This window comes from Protopterus annectens, chromosome 2.part0 (genome assembly GCF_019279795.1).
Source record: "Protopterus annectens isolate FY-2018-M chromosome 2.part0, PAN1.0, whole genome shotgun sequence".
NCBI classification, from domain to species: Eukaryota; Metazoa; Chordata; order Ceratodontiformes; family Protopteridae; genus Protopterus; species Protopterus annectens.
In genome coordinates this window covers 1,361,227,665-1,361,246,318 of record NC_056728.1, presented here as the reverse complement: position 1 = coordinate 1,361,246,318, position 18,654 = coordinate 1,361,227,665, and positions in this window count along the sequence as shown.

Genomic DNA, 18,654 nt, shown 5'->3' with positions numbered 1-18,654 from the left:
CTTAAATATATTAACTCTGAGCTCGTGCTACAGTGGGGAGTATGGTAATATTCCCATTTTGTACTGTATAGTGCTTGCTATTACCATTCTCTTCCTGTAGCACGATCTCTGAGTTAGTATATTTTAAGTTGCGAAATGGGGTCGCCACCTCTTCTTTTTTCTTTATTTCTTAATTTTGAGATTTCATAATCATAATTCTGGGTTTGATATTATGAATCTTGAGATTGTGTTATTTCTAAATTAAGAAGTGGACCCATTACAACATATTCCCCTGGATTTTGAAAGCCTTGAACAGCGTGCAGGATTAATGCAGGAGCTCCAGCAGGCAATATGTCTGCCGTGCGATCCAGGAATAACCTGTAGGGGCGTGCACGAGCGCTCCTGAACTAGTCCTGCATGGACTCAGCCCCTGTATGCAAATTACCCCATTTGCAGGAGAAAACCATGCAAATGAGGTGAATTTGTGAGCCAGGAAGCTGGAAACCAGCCATGCAGGACTAGTGTAATCTGCAGAAATGTACTCTGCCAGTAACGGAGTACATTTCTGCAAATTACAAACTGGAGCCAAATAACGGGTGGATATCATGTATAAAGTATGCCAATGACCAACTATAAGGCCATTAGCATGGAAAACACTTGGAAAAAAATCAACTTTTTTTCTTTTTTTTTTTAGCAGATCTCGGCTGTTTAAGCATAGGGCTGTGGCATGCAAATGGGATCGGGGGGATAAGAAAATAAACATAAAATAAGCATTCTAACTAAAGTCACTATTCTGCCATTATACTCAATGGCAGACAGAAGACAACATGGCCAATGAACAGTGGTTGCTAAGGGGGGAGGCTCAGTGTGGGACATGTAACTATGCATTAGCAGGCAATCCTATGCAAATGAGAGGAATGATAGTGAATCCCAGATTTCCCCTGCATGCTAGTCAGCTCCCAACAGTGTAAGAGCAGGAATAGCTTAGTGTAAGCCTAGGAGTAAGTTGACATCATGGGTGTCAGGCATATTCTGGCTTGGGTTTGCTCTAAGCTTAGCACAGCTAAGCAAGGGAATGTGTCTGAGGTTGCCTAGCACTCTTTACATTGCCTAAGTGGGTGTGTTAAAGGAAAATAAATAAGTAAACCAGGAAATAGCAGCTCTGTGCACATTTGAGCAATGTGTTTGTGCGATGCACCCCCAGGCTTAAACAAGAAGGCAATGGAAAGGGAAAACAGCAGTAGGAAGGTAATCTAGGAAAATTAGCATAGCTGGCAAGTGAAATGTATTAGAATGCACCAATTACACAGGCAGCAGACCAACCCAGCCCAGAATACTACTATAAACTATGCAAACATCTTTCCCTCTGTTTTTTCCCATACTCTACACAACTGGTGTATATAAGCAGGGAAGTTTGAACAAACAAAACAACAAAATTATAGGGGCTGTAATAGCTATCATACAACAACATGTGGAAGAGGCTGAGGGTGATGAGGATGTGAATGCTGTCGACCAACATACAGTGAGGAGATGGATAAGAGTTTGCAGACCCAGGGTAACCTACCAGGGACTACATGAGCTGGAGATAGTATATATATATATATATATATATATATATATATATATATGTATGTCACTCAGTTGAAGCAGAATGGTTTTACAATGGAAACATAAAAAGGATAAAAAGCATAAAAAACAATCATGACCAAAAAAGGGAAGGGTTACCTTTGAAAACTTCTCAATTTTAACACACAGGCTACAGAGCATACATCATTCAAACCTGGTTTTATCTATGCTTTTGTTTTTATTTGCCAGTACAGTTCTCGAACCTCCAATTCTACACTTAGTGGACCTCCCCTGATGTCATAGCTAGTTTTGATCAATAGCCCTAAACATAAAGGAATGTCCTGGATTATATCTCACATGTTTAGCCAAAGCATTTTTGACTTTCCCTTTCCGAATATTGTAGAGGTGCTCATATACCCTCTCCTTCAATTTACACTAGATCTTGCCTATATAAAAACCACTGCAAGACTGGCACTGGGCCAAATAAACTACTCTAGTAGAGTTACAATCAAATCTCATTTTGCAAAAGTAATTAGCCCCTAATATTTTGTATTTATTACCTGTACACATATATTTACAATATCTACAAGCCTCATACGTGTACATTCCCGGCATCCTAACTGGGGGAGCTAACTTAACTTCAAGTATGTTTTTGAAATTTTGTGCTCTCCTAAATACTGTCCATGGTCCAAAACCGAGTTTTTCCAACCTTCCATCCACTTTAATAATATCTCAATTCTTTCTCAGGACTTGTTTAATAAGCCCAAAGTTAACATTAAAGGTAGTAATAAGTGAATGGGGATAATTACTTTAATCTTTTTTATTTAAATTATTGCCTTGGACATCCCCCAAGTTTAGGTTGTTAACCTCATTCAGGGACCAAGAATCACCCTAAAATGACCCATCGTTCTCTTGGGTGTAATTTCATGTGCCAATACATGAAGGAGATCACTTGGTTCTCTCTTCTTAAACATTTGGACCAACAATCCCCAAAACAGTTCAATATTTGGACATATACCATTTTTTTAAATAAACTGTCATTTTATTCTAAAACTAACTTTTAAAAATGGTTTATTATTTAAACAGCATTACAAATATGTGCTTATTTAGAGAACTTAACGCATTTAATTTGTGTGATGCTTACAGGAGGCTGTACTGGCTGTGTAATTGTAAGAAATCTACGGCTTAACATCCTTAGGTTCCAATTTTTAAGGTAGGAAGCATAAAACTACACTGTTATTACACGGACATCCCACTGGATATGAGTCAGCCAAATGCTGATGTAACTGGACACATGAAGGTTTTGGGCGAATGACTGTCATTTTACAACTAATATAAGAAACTTTACCACAGCAACATCCCATTATGCAGAGATGATCTTCCTGCTCTGATAACCAGGTAGCAAATGCGAGCTTAGCGGTCATCTTTTATAATTTGTATAAGCTTAACTTACCTTTTACTGCTGGAATGTAGCCAGTTTGTAAAATAAATAAATCCTCCCTCACTCTTCTTTTCTTAGCCACTTAATCCTCTACTTCCTTAGAGTTTTGCAAATGTAAAAAACTACGGTGATTAACTTTTGGTATCGCGTACACCAGCTAAGCGCTGGCATGAAACAAGAACATGAAAGAAAAAGTACTGTAGGCATCGCATGAGGAACCCGCTGAAGGGCCTTAGGACGAAAACACAGTAAAATTTCAATTTAAGGGTCGCGGGCCGCATGGAAGAGCTCTGAGGGCCGCATGCGGCCCGCGGGCCGCGGGTTGGACACTCATGTTCTATTTCAAATCATTCTTGGCTTTCAGACTTAGAGCTTATTCTCGGGTAAATGAGACTGTTAAGTTATTAGCATGGCAAAACAAACTTAACTGTAAAATAATAAATGTGGAAGCTATTTGATACGGATAACTTTTAATTCCAAGCTCTGTACTTTGACACCATCTGTATTAATTGCTTTTGGTGGCTGTGGAATTTGCCCTTGAATTTACCTTGTCTCACATTGCTTAACACCTTTTAGCTGTAGAATTTAAGATCTTAGAAATAGAAAAATATTTCCACATGTAAACATGAACTACTGTTATTTAAGGTTATTTATTCTTAATCAGACTTAATGGAGTAATACATCACTACTGACAAAGAACAATAAATATTATACCTTTGGTAAAGTTTATTTATACAGCCCTGTAATCTGTCCCAAGAAGTTATTAAATACTAAAACTGGCTGTCACAAATAAAGCAGCAAATGTGAGCACCTGAAATCACAACAAAATATGACAGAAAATCTTATTTCAATTGTATTTGCAGCAAGTTTCTTTCTGGTTTTGATACGACTAGACTTCTGACTTGCAGCTTTCCTCCTACAACATGCTCTTTTCCATAAATTTCACATCAGCACTGGGACACATTTCTGCTGTATTAGTGACCATCATCCTTCAAAGGTATACTTGACTTTAGCTCTACTGCCTTTCTGGTAGAGGACTGTATCATCATCATTTTACTTCTTATTTTAACCTTTTTTTTCACAGTAAGCCAGCGGCCTCTGGACAATGCATCTTTTGCAAACCAAATGAACACTCATTTCCTTTCAGATTTATAAATCACACCCAGGAGTTATCTACTATATCTATCTATTCAATCTCTATTAGTATGGCAAATGCAAATTTTTCATTTATTTTATTGTCATGAAGTGCTATTTTTCAGGTTGTTTATTGTGTGTTTACATTTTCTGAGCACATTTGCTAGATGTGTACTTTTATGTAGCTCAGGAAGAGGCCTCAGATCTGGGGAAGAGGAAATGTAACTCTACATGGGGCTATTAGAGTAGCTTGTGGAAAAGAATGGAATAATCTTATTCTTTTATAAGGGGAAATCAAAAGGATTCTTTCAGTACTGAATATTTCTTACACTTACAAAATTCCATCACAGTCCAGAGCAATGTGACCGTTGAAGCTGTCTCCTATAGATCCTACTTTTTCCTAGTTGTAGACTGATGTGCACTATGCAAAACAGAAACACTACTATGAGCCGAAGTGTAGAACTTTATATGATTCATTTACCAGCACCAGCTATACTCTCAAAGACCATTCTATCAAGCTATCTTACAAAGCCCTGTAGCGGCTTCTCTACTTCCTCCCTCTGCCATCATCCCACCACTCTGTCATTTCCGAACAAGACCAAAGTATCTGCCATGGTCTTGCCATTGTGTTGCTTCTAAAGAAGGCCAAAACACACCTTACCTGTTACAACGGGTCCATTTCTTAATTTCAAAATAACGCAATCTTGAGATTCACAATATCAAACCCAGAATCTCAAGATTGTGAAATCTCAAAATTAAGAAATAAAAAAAAGAAGAGGTGTAAAATCATGTTTTTACAGGGGGCAAGCCACGCTGTGCCCCCAAACCCCCTGCAACTTAAATATATTAACTCTGAGATCGTGCTACAGTGGAGAGAATGGTAATATTCCCGTTCTGTACTGTATAGCGATTGCTATTACCATTCTCTTCCCTGTAGCACGATCTCTGAGTTAGCATATTTAAGTTGCGAGGGGTGTGGGGGTCGCACCTCTTCTTTTTTCTTTATTTCTTAATTTCGAGATTTCATAATCATGAGATTCTGGGTTTGATATTATGAATCTTGAGATTGTGTTATTTCTAAATTAAGAAGTGGACCCATTACAACATATTCCCCTGGATTTTGAAAGCCTTGAACAGCGTGCAGGATTAATGCAGGAGCTCCAGCAGGCAATATGTCTGCCGTGCGATCCAGGAATAACCTGTAGGGGCGTGCACGAGCGCTCCTGAACTAGTCCTGCATGGACTCAGCCCCTGTATGCAAATTACCCCATTTGCAGGAGAAAACCATGCAAATGAGGTGAATTTGTGAGCCAGGAAGCTGGAAACCAGCCATGCAGGACTAGTGTAATCTGCAGAAATGTACTCTGCCAGTAACGGAGTACATTTCTGCAAATTACAAACTGGAGCCAAATAACGGGTGGATATCATGTATAAAGTATGCCAATGACCAACTATAAGGCCATTAGCATGGAAAACACTTGGAAAAAAATCAACTTTTTTTCTTTTTTTTTTTAGCAGATCTCGGCTGTTTAAGCATAGGGCTGTGGCATGCAAATGGGATCGGGGGGATAAGAAAATAAACATAAAATAAGCATTCTAACTAAAGTCACTATTCTGCCATTATACTCAATGGCAGACAGAAGACAACATGGCCAATGAACAGTGGTTGCTAAGGGGGGAGGCTCAGTGTGGGACATGTAACTATGCATTAGCAGGCAATCCTATGCAAATGAGAGGAATGATAGTGAATCCCAGATTTCCCCTGCATGCTAGTCAGCTCCCAACAGTGTAAGAGCAGGAATAGCTTAGTGTAAGCCTAGGAGTAAGTTGACATCATGGGGGGGTGTCAGGCATATTCTGGCTTGGGTTTGCTCTAAGCTTAGCACAGCTAAGCAAGGGAATGTGTCTGAGGTTGCCTAGCACTCTTTACATTGCCTAAGTGGGTGTGTTAAAGGAAAATAAATAAGTAAACCAGGAAATAGCAGCTCTGTGCACATTTGAGCAATGTGTTTGTGCGATGCACCCCCAGGCTTAAACAAGAAGGCAATGGAAAGGGAAAACAGCAGTAGGAAGGTAATCTAGGAAAATTAGCATAGCTGGCAGGTGAAATGTATTAGAATGCACCAATTACACAGGCAGCAGACCAACCCAGCCCAGAATACTACTATAAACTATGCAAACATCTTTCCCTCTGTTTTTTCCCATACTCTACACAACTGGTGTATATAAGCAGGGAAGTTTGAACAAACAAAACAACAAAATTATAGGGGCTGCAATAGCTATCATACAACAACATGTGGAAGAGGCTGAGGGTGATGAGGATGTGAATGCTGTCGACCAACATACAGTGAGGAGATGGATAAGAGTTTGCAGACCCAGGGTAACCTACCAGGGACTACATGAGCTGGAGATAGTATATATATATATATATATATATATATATATATATATATGTATGTCACTCAGTTGAAGCAGAATGGTTTTACAATGGAAACATAAAAAGGATAAAAAGCATAAAAAACAATCATGACCAAAAAAGGGAAGGGTTACCTTTGAAAACTTCTCAATTTTAACACACAGGCTACAGAGCATACATCATTCAAACCTGGTTTTATCTATGCTTTTGTTTTATTTGCAGTACAGTTCTCGAACCTCAATTCTACACTTAGTGGACCTCCCCTGATGTCATAGCTAGTTTTGATCAATAGCCCTAAACATAAAGGAATGTCCTGGATTATATCTCACATGTTTAGCCAAAGCATTTTGACTTTCCCTTTCCGAATATTGTAGAGGTGCTCATATACCCTCTCCTTCAATTTACACTAGATCTTGCCTATATAAAAACCACTGCAAGACTGGCACTGGGCCAAATAAACTACTCTAGTAGAGTTACAATCAAATCTCATTTTGCAAAGTAATTAGCCCCTAATATTTTTGTATTTATTACCTGTACACATATATTTACAATATCTACAAGCCTCATACGTGTACATTCCCGGCATCCTAACTGGGGGAGCTAACTTAACTTCAAGTATGTTTTTGAAATTTTGTGCTCTCCTAAATACTGTCCATGGTCCAAAACCGAGTTTTTCCAACCTTCCATCCACTTTAATAATATCTCAATTCTTTCTCAGGACTTGTTTAATAAGCCCAAAGTTAACATTAAAGGTAGTAATAAGTGAATGGGGATAATTACTTTAATCTTTTTTATTTAAATTATTGCCTTGGACATCCCCCAAGTTTAGGTTGTTAACCTCATTCAGGGGACCAAGAATCACCCTAAAATGACCCATCGTTCTCTTGGGTGTAATTTCATGTGCCAATACATGAAGGAGATCACTTGGGTACCCTCTCTTCTTAAACATTTGGACCAACAACTCACACTCAGCCAAAAAGTCAGTTTCAAATGTACACATATGTGCAGCTCTGACCATTTGGCCCTACACCACCGTTCTGTTTTGCATTCGCTGATATGCACTACTACTATAGTGTATTAATGTGTTGGAATATGTATCCTTACAATGGATTTTAGCTTTGTAACATGCTTTTGTTCTATCCTTAATTTAGCATCCAAAAAGGGTATCCTTTCACTACTAAATGTGTATGCGGAAGAGAGTAAGTTGGTTGAGTTATTACAATAATCCATAAATTCCTCAAAAAGTAACTGACTTCCTTTAAATATTATAAATATATCATCGAGAAACCTGGCTTAGTAGTAAATTTCACACTGGTGAATATTTACTTCATTGTGAACAAATTTGCCCTCCCAATATGCCATTACAAGGTTTGCTAAGCTGGCCCCAACTGGTGACCCCACAGCTTCCCCTCTAGTTTGTAAAACGTAATTGCCATTGAATAAAAAATAATTATTGTTTAAAATAATATCTAATAGTTCTACTAAAGCAATTTCTGACACCAATGCTCCTCTTTCAAGCAGCAACAGGCTAACCCATTTGATTCCCACTTTGTGAAGAATAACCGTGTACAGATCCTTAACATCCATGCTAGCAAAGCGGAAATCTGGTTCATAGGTCAGCCTGTTAATGCTCTCAAGAAAGGTTCAAGAGTCCTTACAAACAAAGGGTTCCTTTACCACATACTTCTTCAAAATACCATCAACAAATTTGGCTAGTAGGTATGTTGCTGAATTTTGCCCATCTACAATAGGGCGCAACGGGGGGTTATACAGATCTTTATGGATCTTCAGTATCCCGAATATAACTGGGATTTTTGGGACTGGCATAGTAAGATAATTACATGTCGCTAAATTCATCTTGTTTTCAATGAACAAGTCATTCACATACATTTTAATACTCCTATAGGCCTGATTTACTTCATTTAAAGACACTTGTTCATAAGCATCTGCAGTCAACATTCTGTTCATCCTCTCATTGTAGTCAGTTGTGTTAATAAAGACCAAACAGCCCTCCTTGTCCACCTTCATAATGCGGACTCCCCCATTTTTTACATCATCCAACAGTTCCCACTCTTCCTAAGTAACAGTAGAGTTCATATGTGTTCTTCCAAACAACCCTATATTCCTTAAATTGAGTTTGCATACTTTTTCAAAAATATCAAGAACTGGATGTAACGGAGGGTTATATCTACTTGCTGCCCTGAATTCACCCGCCGTATTTAAAGTCCCATCAAACAGTAGGCTCAAGTTCAATTTGCGGGTGTACATTTTAAATCAATCAATACTTTATATAAATCCATGTATGTTTAGGGCTATTGAGCAAACTAACTATGACATCAGGGGAGGTCCACTAAGTATAGAATTGGAGGTTCGAGAACTGTACTGGCAGATAAAAACAAAAGCATATATAAAACCAGGTTTGAATGACATATGCTCTGTAGCCTGTGTTAAAATTGAGAAGTTTGCAAAGGTAACCCTCTTCTTTTTTGGTCATGATTGTTTTTTATGCTTTTAATCCTTTTTATGTTTCCATTGTAAAACCATTCTGCTTCAACTGAGTGACATACATATGTATATATATATATATATATATATATATATATATATATATATATATATAAAACCTATTTATTTATTTTAAGGAATTAAGTGTTATAAGTGCTACCTTTTTTTATGGAATATGGAGTGAAGGAAAATGTTGTATTTTACTGTGCATATATTTTTAAGGTAATTGGAGTAGCTTGTCATGTGATTTTTATGATTAGGTGAAACTATTTAAGATAAATGTTTTTTGGCAAATGGTTGTCTGAAGAAGTTGAGTGGAATAAACTTGACGAAAGCTCTAACTTATTGGAAGATTTTGAAGTCTGCCTTTTTTGTTTGTTTTTTATATGATGTGGATCACACAGGCATCAGCATCCAGGGTACTCGACCAGTTTCTGGATGCCATGTCAGCACATGCTGGTGAGCACATATATTTCCCCAACACCCGTAAGGCATTGGCCAGCAATATGCAACTGTTCCACCAAATAGCAGAATACCCTGAGGTAGTGGGAGCTATAGACTGCACGCACATATGCATCAAAGCACCACACCATGAGTGGGTAGGGTTTATATCAACAGGAAGGGTTTCCCCTCCATCAACTGCCAGATCATGTGCAAAGCCCAGGGCATTATAATGAATGTTTGTGCTAGCTGCCCTGAAAGCTATCACGATTCCCACATCTGGCATGTGACACAGCTGTACCAGAGATTTGCCAATGGGGACATCCCTTAAGGTCACCTAGTGGGGGATGCTGGTTACACACTGGAGCCTTGGCTGATGACACCCATCAGAAATGCACACACACCCGAACAAGAACTCCATAATGAGGCACATGCACAGACTGGAATTATAATAGAGCATGTGTTTGGGATGTTCAATTCATGGTTCCCGTGCCTGGACACATCTGGTGGAGTATTGCTGTACTCACCAGCTATATGTACCCAAATTGTCATCATATGTGCCATGCTACACAATATGATCCTGTGGAAACAGTTCCAGCAGGAACAGCATGGGGCAGGGCAACACAGCCCCCCACCATTGCCAAGGCCTGCACAGGCACAGAATGACTCAGAGGAAGAACAGCCTGAGCCTGCCCCAGTAGGCAGATGGAGATGTGCCCAGTATGCTCTGGCCTTTGCAAAGAGGCAACACATAGCACATACACTGACACAGTAGGGACACAGGGAATGACACCTCTTTCTGACTCGCATATACAGTAAAAGGGATGCTATACATGACACTACCTGTGCTCAACCATGTATAGGGAGTGTACTATGTGCGTCCGACATAGGAAGACCTACAGCACCACCCTCAATACTAAGAGACCCAAAAGGTAAGTCACTTAGCCTACCAATTGCTAAATGGAGTAGAATGTGTTGTTACCTGTATCTATGGTATGGATGTGAGCATGCAAGGAAATCGGGTGGCTGAATGGTATGCCAGCAGATAGTAGACACCTATAGTGGCACCATGAGATCTGTAACAAATACTGGTGTCACCAAAGTAGCCAGTACTACAGAGGGCGACAAAACTCACTGCAGGAAATGTGCTCGGCCACATGTGTGTCCATATGACACACACATGCCAGTCAGGGAGGTTCACATACCCAACAACAGTCTCAGCCAGCAGGACAGGTGTAGACAAACACAAACAAAGGCTGTGCAATGGCCTTTGAATGATACCTGTTGGTAACCTCCTCCCCAGGCCTACACAGGCAGACTACAGCAGGTCAGGCAGTGGGATGTTAGTTCTGAAGGGTAGGAAGTCAGAAACTAATATGTAGGTCAATTAAAGCTAAGACCTGTAGTACACTGATATGCCTCAAGTCAGCATGATACATTAGAATACAGAATGAAATGGAGTACCTGACATACCAGTACAGTCATAGCAAATGTGTACAAGTGTCACTTGTGCCCCCAATCCTGTGTAGAAATGTAGTAATAGTAAGGTGTGCCCCCCAATCCTGTGTAGAAATGTAGTAACAGTCAGGTGTGCTCTACCCAATCCCGTGTAGAAATGTAGAAACAGTCAGGTGGGTCCTCCCACAATCCTATGTAGAAATGTAGTAACAGTCAGGTGTGCCCCCCCCCCCACTCCTATGTAGACATGTAGAAACAGTCAGGTATGCTCCTTTCCCCAATCCAGTATAGAAATGTAGTAACAGTCAGGTGTGCCCCCTCCCTCAATCCTGTGTAGGAATGTAGAAACAGTCAGGTATGCTCCACCCAACCTTACTTAGAAATGTAGTAACAGTCAGGTGTGCCCCCAACCCTATTTAGAAATGTAATGGTCTAGTGTGCCCCCCATTTGATGTACACATGTGATAACAGTCAGGTGTGACCCACCACAACCCTATGTAGAAAAGTAGTAACATGTATGTGTAGGTACCATACCACTGGAGCACAGATACACAGAGGTGGCCAAGATAGCAGAATAGGTTGTAGCATCTGCACAATATGCAGGTATGTGTGTGTTAGGTTGCTGTATATCTCATATTGTGTATGAGTGATCAGTATGCATGCATGTTGAGGTAAGACCTGGTGGCCATTGCCCACTACTGCTGATGACAGGGACAAGTCGTTACAACTGCAGTGCCAAAGACAATACCCACCAGTATAAGATCCGACCACAAGTTAATCAGCCTAGGCATCCACATCCCACCCCCCACCCCCAATTAGGGAAACCATCGTAAAAAACTTCTCCAAAGCCAACTTCACACTTCTTAAGACAGAAGTGGCAAACTTCACGACACCCATGCAGATGGACAATAGAGGTATGACTGCTGAATCCTACGCAAATGCACTTTATAAGCACTTACACGAGTGCATGGATCATGCTATCCCTAATAGAACCAAGATGTTATCCTCCAAAAAAAGGAAGCCAATCTACAACAGAATAAAGAAACTGTTGCAAAAAAGACTAAAATCCCATGACTGGAGGAACTCCCTGGTCAACCTCAGTAAAGAAGCTGAGATCCTTCCTAAAATCCTCCAAAGCTAGTTATAAAAACAAAATTGCCACTGACTCTAAAGACAACCACAAACCATTCCATAGCTATGTCAAGAATCTCAATGGGAACACTCAGATCTGCTCTGAGTTACAGCACAATGGCGCTAAATATGCAGAACCAACTGATATTGCCAACATCCTAACAGATAGGTTCAGTGTTAACTTTACCCCCCTCTCACCCCCTAGAGGGCCCATCTCTATACCGGAAGAATGCAAAGTTCCTATAATCATGGCTGCACAGGTAAAAAACACACTCTCCAAAGCCAAGAACACAGCATCCATGGGACCTGACAATATCCCAGGCTGCATTCTACATGAACTACAGAATGAACTTGCACCCTACCTAAGTACCATGTTCAGTCATAGCCTCACCTCAGGCTTTGTACCCACTGAATGGCGCCCCATGACGGTTATCCCACTCCACATAGGTGGAGCCATGATGGACCCCGGGAACTACCGCCCCATTAGCCTGATGAGCCTGGTCTGCAAGGCCATGGAATTTATCATCATGGAACTCATAAACAAAGACATTGGTAATCTCCAAACTCTGGACCCTACCCAGTTTGGATTTGTAAAAGGCAGATCATGTCTCCTAAACCTGATAGACTTCTTTGAAGCAGTCACCAAAGTCATAGATGAGGGTAAAATGGTTCACACAGCTTATCTAGATCTCGCCAAGGCTTTCAACACCATCCCCCACTCTGGAATTATAGATAAGCTCACTAAACTAGGTATAAATTCCTATGTCACTAGATGGGTTGCCAACTGGCTCACAGACAGAACCCACACTGTGAAAGTAGCGGATTCCAAATCTGACTTAAGACCAGTGACAAGTGGAGTACCACAGGGTTCAGTCCTGGGTCCTCTCCTGTTTGGTATCTACTTCTCTGAAGTGCAGGCTAACACAGAAGGTCTTTGGCTAACAAAGTTTGCAGATGACTGCAAACTAGGAGCCATAATCGAAACTCCTAACAATGTGGACAAACTACAAAAGGGCCTCACTGAGACAGATACCTGGTGTCAAAGCCATGGCCTGAAGCAAAATGCCAAAAAGTGTATTGTCATCCCCTTTGGTAAAAACTCTGTACCCATGAACTGCCACATAGCTGGTAGTCTACTTAATGCTGAAAATGTGATAAGAGACCTTGAGACACAGGCGGACAGTAGTCTCTCCTTTGATAATCACATCGCCACAGTGGTCTGGAAATCCTTCTACATGGCTCATCTCATCACAAAAGGATTCTCATCCAGAAAAAAAGAGGTCATTGTTCCCCTCTACTCATCACTCATTAGACCCATTATAGAGTATAATGCCCCTTTTGGTATGTACCTCACAAGACATCTACAACAACTGGAAAGACCACAGAAATACCTCACAAAGAGGATTACTGGCTTCAAACAGATGCCCTACACAGACCGTCTCAAAAAACTACAGCTTTACTCCATCGTTTATCGCCTACTCAGGGGCGATCTCTGCCTAACATACAAAGCTATGTGAAACCCAGAGCTGTTGGATATACTCCACTTAAAGAAATCCCAATCCCTCCGAGCTACACGCTCTAGGGACCTAAACCTTATCACCACAATAAACAGAACATGCTGGAGGGATAGATTTCTGTCCCAGAGACTTCCCATACTCTGGAACAGACTACCTATCGATGTCAAACAGAGCTCCTCATTAGCACCCTTCAAGAAAAATCTTGATTATTGGATGGGAAATGGGAAATTCACCCCAGGGATCACTTCTGTGGCTCTGCTCAACAGGGGCACAGGAAAATAATTTTCTTGGGTGGCGAAAGCCAGGGTACATTTTTTTGGCTAGGCTTACATAGGCCCTAGGGCCAATAGCCTAGTACCTACCTATGAACCTATGAACACATGCTAGCAGTAAGCCATTGTAAATGTATGGTGGTAATATGTGTTACCATCTGAAAGACTGGCATGGCATGGCTGTTGGGCGAGGTATACAAGCAGTATACAGGGGGACGTACCCCAAACATACAGTATATATTGTGTCACAGTGAAATGGAGACACCCATGGAATAGTACATGCAGGTATTCATCACATTATCTGGTCCTGTAGTAAGGGATACTGGTGTTGTCTGCCTGAACACTTGCAGAACACAAAGGAGGTATGACTGATGTATTGGGAAACAGCTGATGTACCTGCACATTCCAGGATAACTGGAATGCCCAATGCATATCTGTGTGTCAGAAGCAAATAGTGTCCATAACACACATGCACCCAGCTCACACAAACGCCACCCACAGGTACCTCTCTGGTCGTATCCCTGCTGTGAGGAATGGGTACAATATGACCCCACCTGTATATGGCAATAGCAAATGAATGCAGCATGCAGCACAGGTGTCCTGTGCAGATATGTCGCTAGCTGTAGGTAGCACCCTGCCAGCATCCACATCACCTGAACAAGACTACCAAAAGGTATTGGCAGGAACACCTAGCACACCTACCCTGTCACCCCAGGGGAATATACTGTTTGGCGCTCTGAGACTGTAGGACTGACAGAATGCAATGGCCTGCCACATCTGGCCCACATCAACACCTAATGGCCCACAGGCCTCTGCCAAGGACCTGTGACTCACATGTACTGCCAATGCATGTTATGTCATGGAAACCCAAATAACAACATAACACACTCCACATACGCCATATGCAAGGTCATGTGGACAAACCACAGTAACATGTCCACCATGTCCCACTGCATGAACTGTGGACCAAAACCAATGGGTAATAACCTTAGGGAACGTATCAGAGAATGTATGCGTAATGTATGGAAGAGAATAGAATAACAGAGGGGGAGGGAGTTGGGGCATGGCCAGCATAAAATGTGCAAGGTCCGACACAAAGCTATGTGCACACACTAGACCTGGCTGCAAACACATAAATGGGTGGCTACATACCTGCCCATACACCATAATAGGGGTAATGTCTTGACTCATGTCCCCTGCCTCTGGGTAATCTGTGTGAATCTGTACAGCTGTGAGGTATTGCCACAGCAATATAAGGCCATACTGTCATGTCAATTGATGTACAAGTATGGGATCCTTTGCAAGTACTGTACCAAGGTGTTGAACTGGATCCACAGACCCAGCAGCAAGTGTCTGCAGCTCCCCCTCCAGAATGGCATAACTTACCATCAATATGTAGGTGTCTGCTCACAATACCGCACACAGCTGCAGTCACCATTGTTCCTCAAGACATCACTGTGAACAGGAATGTACACCTGACAGTACATGAGGACAGAAAACTTCACAGTGTATAACAGTACACATGTCTGAATATCTCTAACAGCAGTACCATGTATCTGAAGCAGCACAGACATAATCACCTACAGTACACACTATCCCCTGTACACTTTGTCCCCATATTGCCAAATTATCGACGGATAACCTGCATAAACAGTTTGCTAACTGTAGGTGTACAACACAAAGGTCTGCACTGGAGTAAAAACTACATGGAATCGATCCACACATTCAATACAAAAGGGCATACTGGGCATGGTCACACACTTAGAGAAATGAAGGCAATGTCAGACAACAACATACTGAAAGGTCATACTGGGCATGCTCACACACTTAAACAAATGAAGCCTATGTCTGCAAACAACAATGGACCATACATATCTGGCAGTTGCAGATGTTAGTGCAGACACTCCTCAGTATGCACTACTCATGCTTTGCACACACAGTGGATAGGAATACAGACATATATCCATCCAAGGACAACACACTATAATAAGACAAAAGTAGACTTACATAGATGTGTATAAGAGAGTGACTGTGACAAGGAGCCATCCATTATGAGGCATGTCCCACCCAGCACACAGCCAAATGGCTACAACCACATGAGGTCTAAATGTCACTCACTGTAGGCATTAGCCACCGGTATCCATCAGCATTACAGACTATGTGGTGCAGGTGGAAGCTGTGAAACATGACTGTACAAGGAAGTAGTCATCTAGCAGCTGTATACACATACCTGTGGAATATAACCCTGTGTGTGTCTGCATGTGGTGTGTCATTCTCTAGAAGAATAGGTTATGGCCCATGCACACACTCTGCCCACCACATAGCCCTACTATGACAAGCCTGTTGAGGTCATCCACTTTGAAATACACCTTTGGGAAATTTGCAGCCCAGTAATCTATGTGGCATGCCCTATAACTGTGTACTGCTGTAGTGTGATAAACTAATTAGGTAGGAGTTCTAATCCCAGACATGGCAACTGTGTGTGTGTGTGTGTGTGTGTGTGTGTGTGTGTGTGTGTGTGTGTGTGTGTGTGTGTGTGTGTGTGTGTGCCTGTGTGTGTTTCTGTCTGTGTAGAGAGCAATGTTTTTATGCTAGTCACACCCACTACAATTCAAATGCCCTACTTTGGCAAAGCTGCTGATGTCATTTACTGTGCAATACACCTTTTGGAAAGCTGTAGCCCAATAATTTCTGTGGCACTTCCTATAACTGTGTACTGCTGTAGTGTGATAAAATAGTTAGATAGGAGTTCTAATCCCTGACATGGCAAGTGTGTGTTTGTGTGTGTCTTTGTGTAGAGAGCAATGCTTTTTAGGCTAGTCACACCCACTACAATTCAAATGCCCTACTTTGGCAAGGCTGCTGATGTCATTCACTGTGAAATACACCTTTTGGAAATCTGTAGCCCAGTTATCTCCGTGGCATGTTCTATAACTGCGTACTGCTGTAGTGTAATAAACTAGTTAGGTAGGAGTTCTAATACCAGACATGGCAACTGTGTGTGTGTGTGTGTGTGTGTGTGTGTGTGTGTGTGTGTGTGTGTGTGTGTGTGTGTGTGTGTGTGTGTGTGTGTGTGACTGTAAAGAGAGCAATGCTTTTTAGGCTAGTCACACCCACTACAATTCAAATGCCCTACTTTGGCAAGGCTGCTGATGTCATTCACTGCGAAATACACCTTTTGGAAAGCTGTAGCCCAGTTATCTCCTTGGCATGTCCTATAACTGCGTACTGCTGTAGTGTAATAAACTAGATAGGTAGGAGTTCTAATCCCAGACATGGCAACGGTGTGTGTGTGTGTGTGTGTGTGTGTGTGTGTGTGTGTGTGTGTGTGTGTGTGTGTGTGTGTGTGTGTGTGTGTGTGTGTGTGACTATAAAGAGAGCAATGCTTTTTAGGCTAGTCACACCCACTACAATTCAAATGCCCTACTTTGGCAAGGCTGCTGATGTCATTCACTGTGAAATACACCTTTTGGAAAGCTGTAGCCCCATAATCTCTGTGGTGCGTACTATAACTGCGTGCTGCTGTAGTGTGATAAACTAATTAGGTAGGAGTTCAAATCCCACAAATAGCAACTGTGTGTGTGCATGTGTGTGCGTGTGTGTGTGTGTGTGTGTGTGTGTGTGTGTGTGTGTGTGTGTGTGTGTGTGTGTTTCTGTCTGTATAGAGAGAAATGCTTTTTAGGCTAGTCACAATCACAACAATTAAAATGCCCTAATTTGGCATGCTGATGTCATTCACTGTGAAATACACTTTCGGAAATATGTAGCCCAATAATCTCCATTGCGTGTCCCATAACCGTGTTCTGCTGTAGTGGAATAAACTAGGTAAGTAGGAGTTCTAATCCCAGACATGGCAACTGTGTGTGTGTGTGTGTGTGTGTGTGTGTGTGTGTGTGTGTGTGTGTGTGTGTGTGTGTGTGTGTGTGTGTGTGTGTGTGTGTGTGAGTCTCTGCCCATGTAAAGAGCAATGCTTTTTAAGCTAGTCGCACTCACTACAATTCAAATGCCCTACTTTGGCAATCCTGCTGATGTCATTCACTGCGAATTATACCTTTGGTGAAGGAGCAGTCAAGTAATCCCTGGGCACGTCCTATAACTGTGTAGTGCTGTAGTATAATAATCTAGTTAGGTAGGAGTTCTAATCCCAAACATGGCAGGTGTGTGTGTGTCTGTGTTTGTCATTTGTATCCTGTGTGGAGGTGGCTGTGAGTGTGTAACACCTGGACTCATTGCAGAGCAGTTTTTGCAAAATTTTTATATGGTGGCTCTAGTATAGGTCACAATTTGCACCATACAGGGATGACATATGTGAAATAGCCAAGAGGCTAAGGGTGCAAATCTGTACCCCTACATGTGACATCAAGGCCAGGCGAACAAAGTTAGCAACCCTTGTATTACCCAGAAAACACTCTCAACCCATGTCTCATATACACACACACACACACACACACACACACACACACACACACACACACACACACACACACACACACACACACACACACACACACACACACACACACACACACACTTGCCTAGGCAACAACCGCTATGTTGGTAGTACCCTGCATATTTCCCACTAATAGTAACCATGGTGTGATTGCACTGGGCTACAGAGGGCATGGCACCCTGTCCATCAGTCCAATAGGCACGTACATGCAGACAGTGCACCTTCCCAATGTTCCCCACTGGACACCTGCAACACCTGTGGTGCCATCAAATGTGACCCACAAAGGACATACCATGCCTGAAACATATGCCCTTTATGGTCAGATGCCACTCACACCAGAGAAT